Raw genomic sequence first — 6,558 nt, 5'->3', positions numbered from 1 at the left:
TATACACACAAAGTATATTGGTCTATCCAGGCGATATCCCAATTCGTCGGTCCCGACGAGACGTCTCCGTTCCCTCCTTCAGGGAACGAGGGTTACAATACGTAACCGAGACGTTTTATTCTTGAAACATTTTTGACTTTATTCTTGCAATTTTGACTTTATTCTTGAAACATTTAGACTTTATTCTCATAATTTTTAATCTCGAAACATTTAGACTTTATTCTCATAATTTAGACTTCATTCTTAATTTTGACTTTATTCTTGAAACATTTTAACCTTATTCTAATATCTTTTACTTTATTCTCGAAACTTTTGACCTTATTCTCATAATTTCAACTTTATTATTGAAACATTTTGACTTTATTCTAATATTTCTGACTTTATTCTCAAAACATTTAGACTTTATTCTAATATTTTTTACTTTATTCTCGAAACATTTACCCCCGGTTTCACAGACTTGGCTTAAGCCTAGTCCTAGACTAAAATGTAAGTCTGAGCTGTTTCAACTGAAATAAAATTGCACTGATTGATCTTAAAATACGTCAGTGCCTTTGTTTTGTCTTAAGATGCACACCAGTAATGTTTTTTTCTAAGCATGTTTATAAAAATTACTTAAATGTCCTAATTGAGCTATGGCCTAATCCTGGTTTAGTCTAAGCCCTGTCTGTGAAACCGGGCCTTAGAGTTTATTCTCGCGATTTCAACTTTATTCTCGACACATTTCAGAAAAGGCAGAGAAGGTCACTTTGAACCCCCATCACTATGCACAAAAGCCGACTGCAGAGTGGTTCAAAAAGTGAAAAGTACTGTTAGACTGAATTTATCTTACACTTTTTAAAAGTTATTTTTAGATCATGTTATATCAGAGTTGGCATCGCTAACATTTTTTATGCTGGCAGGTCTTCGGAGAACATCGTACTGCTCTCCTTGCTGTATATTTGATGAGTTTTTCTTGCTCATCAAGGTGTTGTAGCTGACTAAGCTCAGTGCTAGATCGCAGCCAGCCGCAGTTACATCAGCGTTTCTGTGCTGAGTCTCCGGCTCTGCTGCTCAGAGACTGTACATGTGGGCGTGAGGCCTGACAGTGATTGACAGTGTATTGATCACGAAGGAGACAGAAGGTGACAGAGAAAGATAAAAGGGATGCTGTCGACAGCTTTCCAGGAAAGAAACACTTTGTGCTGATGGAAGAACAGACCACAGAGCCAGAAAGACTCTTGTGCTGTGGCATTAGACTGGCATTTTTTAAATTCTGTGTGTGTGTTTGTAAAGGTTGGCAGGAACCCTGAGTTAGGGACAGAGATTTTTGAAGATGGTTGCTGTTCAGTAACCATATTACACAGCCATATCTTTACCCACTAATCTCATTACGGTAATTTGCCTGCAGATGAGCTAGGCAATGTCTTACATTTGCATTGCATAACACAATCTGATTTTGAACTTTGTTGGGACCGTGCCAGCATGACACTTTGAAGAGGGGGGCCGCATGGAACAGGGCGTGAGGTGAGACCCCTGTTGCATTTGCAGGGGCTCAAATGGGGTCTAATTTAGCTAAAGCTGCCCAGGACTTTCCATTCAGGCTGGATGGAAACTTTCTGATAATCTTATAGTCTGGAGTTTAAAATGTCTTCGGTTGAAATCCTAAACTGTGTCTACCTATATAGTGCACTATTTGCAGGATAGTAACTGATTATATGTAATCAGATTCCAAAAATAAAGTACTTTTACTTAGATAATATTACATTGTAAAATGCTTCAAAATGTTTAAAGTAGTAGTATTAGATGATAAATAACGGATTATGTTTTCTTTATTGTTTTTATATCAATATGGTACAAAATAATCCTGATTGTGATAAATTATGTCTAAAAGTAATCGAACAATAGATTAGATTACATAAAATATGTAATCTAATAGACTACATTACTAACTACAAACTTTATGTAATTTGTAATCAGCAAAAGACTACAATTTGTAAGTAATCTACCCAGCATTGACTATTTAAGGGTGGAAAACCATAGCGGAATTTATCGAGTGCACTCATTCAATCCCATAATGCACCTTATTAGCAAGCATACAACTGTTGTACACTCAACAGCTAGCTGCAGAGAATAAATAAGTGTCGCATCAAATTATTTTCCACATCTCACAAAAAGATGACGTCTGCCATACATTTGCTTTTTTTCTTTTACTCATTGTGTGGACTCGTGGATTGAGTGAAGAAATAGTGTATGGGGCAATTTTGGAAACAGGTCTATTGACTGTGATTAAATTAAATAGGAAAAAAGGCAGCTGCCATATTGTAAGAATGATGATGGATTATACCAATGCAGGTTTGGTGGTGTCGCATTTCTGGTGCTGGTGTAGGATGGAGGACAGGGGGCCTCGCGGGCAGGAAACGGAGAGGACCCAGCTGTCACCCGAGGCCCCAGTGAAAATCCCTGACCTACGGAGGGAATGGCAAACACGCAAGGCGCAATAGAATGGAAGGGAATGAACAACATACACAAACACATATAAACTAGAATTAAAAGGACAAATAATAGCCTGGAACAACACGTTAAGCACAAGAACTCACAAGATTTTTGATTAGATGAGTGTTCATCAATATAAAAACTGAAGTCTAAAATAGAATCAGGAAGTTAAATTTTACTAACAAAGGGTAATAAATGCTTTACAGTGCAATGATGATATATTTTTTTTAGGTCAACCCCGAAGTAAGCATTACCCTGGTTGCATCGAGTCTGTTGGCTTTTTCCACTGGCTTTTGGGTTATTGCAGGAAATGTACACTCTTAAAAATCTTTCTTTCTTACCTTTTTATAATCTGAAGAACCTTCTTTCGCCACAAAGAACCTTTTGTGAAACAGACAGGTCCTTCAGATGTTAAAGGTTCTTTATGGAACCACTTTAGACAAAAAAGTTCTTCTATGGCATCGTGAATCACCTTTATTTTAAGTGTGTAGTAGCCTACCTATTCACGCAGTATGTGATGTTGCTACCAGATCTCATGACGAAAAAGTACCTGCGAGAACTTATTCGCAAGACGCACTTTTCTGGACGTAACAAGCTTGCTCGGTAGCACAGCTGGCACACAATTGGATTTGGTATGTGCAATCTTTAAGTACGAAACCTGTGAAAAACGTGACTCACGAAGGAGATGAGAGATAAAAAAAAAGGTGAAACGGCATGCTTGCCATTGCGTTTTTACATCACGTTCGCTTCTGTTCATACTATCAGGTTTAGACATTTAAAATGTCATGGAGTATAAAGGTGCATTCACACGCATAAAGGTGCATTCAGGGGAATCGCGCAAATTAAAAAAATTTAACTTTTGCCAAAATTCACGCCGCGTTAACCAATCAGGGGCTTGCTCTAGTAGTGACGTGATTACGACGTAGCGAGCGGAGGCAGAAATCCGAAACAACAATGGAGGACAAAATCATCGTCGTTGTATGTGGATACTCGGAGCTGTACAGGAATAAACAGGAATAAAAAGGATCTTGCTTGGAAGAAAGTGAGTGAGGAGATCGGACACTCTGATAAGTTGTAAAAAATGCTTTGAGTTATATATACAGTGGGTACGGAAAGTATTCAGACCCCCTTAAATGTTTCACTCTTTGTTATATTGCAGCCATTTGCTGAAATCATTTAAGTTCATTTTTTCCTCATTAATGTACACACAGCACCCCATATTGACAGAAAAAACACAGAATTGTGGACATTTTTGCAGATTTATTAAAAAAGAAAAACTGAAATATCACATGGTCCTAAGTATTCAGACCCTTTCTGTGACACTCATATTTAACTCAGGTGCTGTCCATTTCTTCTGATCATCCTTGAGATGGTTCTACGCCTTCATTTGAGTCCAGCTGTGTTTGATTATACTGATTGGACTTGATTAGGAAAGCCACACACCTGTGCACACAGTTCACAGTGCACGTCAGAGCAAATGAGAATCATGAGGTCAAAGGAATTGCCTGAAGAGCTCAGAGACAGAATTGTGGCAAGGAACAGATCTGGCCAAGGTTACAAAAAAATTTCTACTGCACTTAAGGTTCCTAAGAGCACAGTGGCCTCCATAATCCTTAAATGGAAGACGTTTGGGACGCCCAGAACCCTTCTTAGAGCTGGCCATCCGGCCAAACTGAGCTATCGGGGGAGAAGAGCCTTGGTGAGAGAGGTAAAGAAGAACCCAAAGATCACTGTGGCTGAGCTTCAGAGATGCAGTCGGGAGATGGGAGAAAGTTGTAGAAAGTCAACCATCACTGCAGCCCTCCACCAGTCGGGGCTTTATGGCAGAGTGGTCTGACAGAAGCCTCTCCTCAGTGCAAGACACATGAAAGCCCACATGGAGCTAAAAAAAAAACACCCGAAGGACTCCAAAATAGTGAGAAATAAGGTTCTCTGGTCTGATGAGACCAAGATAGAACTTTTTGGCCTTAATTCTAAACGGTATGTGTGGAGAAAACCAGGCACTGCTCATCACCTGTCTAATACAGTCCCAACAGTGAAGCATTGTGGTGGCAGCATCATGCTGTGGGGGTGTTTTTCAGCTGCAGGGACAGGACGACTGGTTGCAATCGAGGGAAAGATGAATGCGGCCAAGTATAGGGATGTCCTGGACGAAACCCTTCTCCAGAGTGCTCAGGACTTCAGACTGGGCCGAAGGTTTACCTTCCAACAAGACAATGACCCTAAGCACACAGCTAAAAGAACGAAGGAGTGGCTTCACAACAACTCCGTGACTGTTCTTGAATGACACAGCCAGAGCCCTGACTTAAACCCAATTGAGCATCTCTGGAGAGACCTAAAAATGGCTGTCCACCAACGTTTACCATCCAACCTGACAGAACTAGAGAGGATCTGCAAGGAGGAATGGCAGAGGATCCCCAAATCCAGGTGTGACAAACTTGTTGCATCTTTCCCAAAAAGACTAATGCTTGTATTAGATCAAAAGGGTGCTTCTACTAAATACTGAGCAAAGGGTCTGAATACTTAGGACCATGTGATATTTCAGTTTTTCTTTTTTAATAAATCTGCAAAAAAGTCAACAATTCTGTGTTTTTCTGTCAATATGGGGTGCTGTGTGTACATTAATGAGGGAAAAAAAATTATTTCAGCAAATGGCTGCAATATAACAAAGAGTGAAACATTTAAGGGGGTCTGAATACTTTCCGTACCCACTGTATATACATATTGAGACTACAAGCTAGCTAAAGCTGGAAAATTGAGCTTATTCGCCGTATTTTACAACTACTTTTCCGCTGACGAGTGGCAGAAGCCCCATTCTGGTGTGAAGTGAATTTCACACCGCGAATGAAGAGAGTAAACTCAAAATGTTCAAGCGTCCAACTTTGCGTGAATAGCGTGATTTATTCGCGCAAGTCGCATCTGGTGTGTACACCCCATTAGAGATATAGCGCCACTCAACGGACATTTCAAGAACTGCGGTGAAACGTACAAAACCAACATCACATAAAGACATACCATATACGTTTATCTGTTCTGGGAAAAAAACGAACACACTTTTAGTGCCACTCAGTGGACATTTGACATCGAATATGTCACGAAATATACATGAGATATTTTGCGTCTCGTGAAAAAGTTCCCTCAGGTATGTTTTCGTCATGAGATCAGGTTGCGATTTTGGATGCAACTTTTTGTGTATTTTTAAGCCATGTTCACAAGTAGGGCTGGGTTTTGACACAAATTTCACGATTTGATTTGACTCACAAGCTTCGATTCGAGCTTCGATTCAACTAATGCTGTGAAATATACATGAGTTCAGTTTGCCCTACATTACTATAATATTGAAGGTATATAATATAAACTGTCATAAAAACTTGGCGGATTTATTCAAACATAAATATTGAAGAAAAATTAGAATTAATATGTTAAATGGTGCTTATGTAGTCTATGGTCACTGAATATGTTTCTTACTGAGGTAAATGTGATGTTACTTGACATAGTTGCTGTTATATTGGCTTCTTTCCGAGGTTGAAACACTGAATGAACGATTTCATGAGACAGGATGCGGATTTCAGTAAGTTGTACTCTTTCTTTTAACATACCTTTTATGTTTATTCATATTTATTTAGAGACGTAACTGGTATCCCTGTTGAAAAAAAAACAACATATGCTGGTTAGGTAGGTTTTGATGCTGGTATGCTGGTTTATGCTGGTCCTTGACCAGCAACATGACCAGCTAAGGACCAGCATAAAAACCTACCTAACTAGGGGGTGTTCCATAAACCAAGTTTACCAAATAAGTCAGGCTTATTTCAGTTAGTCTGACTTATTGTCACTTGATTTGGCTCAAAATAAGTCAGACTAACTGAAATAAGCCTGACTTATTTGGTAAACTTGGTTTATGGAACACCCCCCAGCATATGCTGTTTTTTTCAACAGGGATTAAAGCGGAGGAGATGATCTGTTGACATTTCTCTTGAACTGAGGCGCTACAGCGATCTGTCACTTCACATTAAACTGCGCCAAAATGCCAATTATTACTGTTTAAATGCTGTAATAAAATTTGAAATCTGAGACTTGTTTCATTTC

This window comes from Garra rufa, chromosome 9, assembly GCF_049309525.1.
Source record: "Garra rufa chromosome 9, GarRuf1.0, whole genome shotgun sequence".
Classification (NCBI taxonomy): Eukaryota; Metazoa; Chordata; class Actinopteri; order Cypriniformes; family Cyprinidae; genus Garra; species Garra rufa.
This window is presented reverse-complemented; position numbering follows the sequence as displayed.